The 258-nt window shown below is 35.3% G+C and overlaps 1 protein-coding gene across 1 annotated transcript in view; it reads right to left on the bottom strand.

The window, feature by feature from the left end:
• LOC119581611 (27 kDa glycoprotein-like) overlaps window positions 1-258 on the bottom strand; it is a gene marked incomplete in the record, with an annotated part of 6,714 nt that overhangs the window by 3,474 nt on the left and 2,982 nt on the right.

The following is a 258-nucleotide window of genomic DNA, read 5'->3' as shown; positions in this document are numbered from 1 at the left end:
TCAAGAATTTTGTTCGAAAGACGAAGGAAACTAGTCAATCGAGTTATTTTTTTCTCTCTCTCTCTTGCTTGATTTACATCATGTTGGCTCTAATTCCATTTCTGTTACTTAATCTGTGTCAAATGGACTGTGATTCATTCAGAGACAGATCTCCTTTCAATCTGTACCCATATCTTGTTGCTTCTATGCATGGCATTGTTCATCAGGAAATGAAAGTACCATAGTTTAATTTAATGCCAGATTTTCCTTCCCACATAA

Source organism: Penaeus monodon, chromosome 15 (genome assembly GCF_015228065.2).
Source record: "Penaeus monodon isolate SGIC_2016 chromosome 15, NSTDA_Pmon_1, whole genome shotgun sequence".
NCBI lineage: Eukaryota > Metazoa > Arthropoda > Malacostraca > Decapoda > Penaeidae > Penaeus > Penaeus monodon.
The sequence above is the reverse complement of the archived record's forward strand: the minus strand, read 5'-3'. Positions and strand labels throughout refer to the sequence as shown.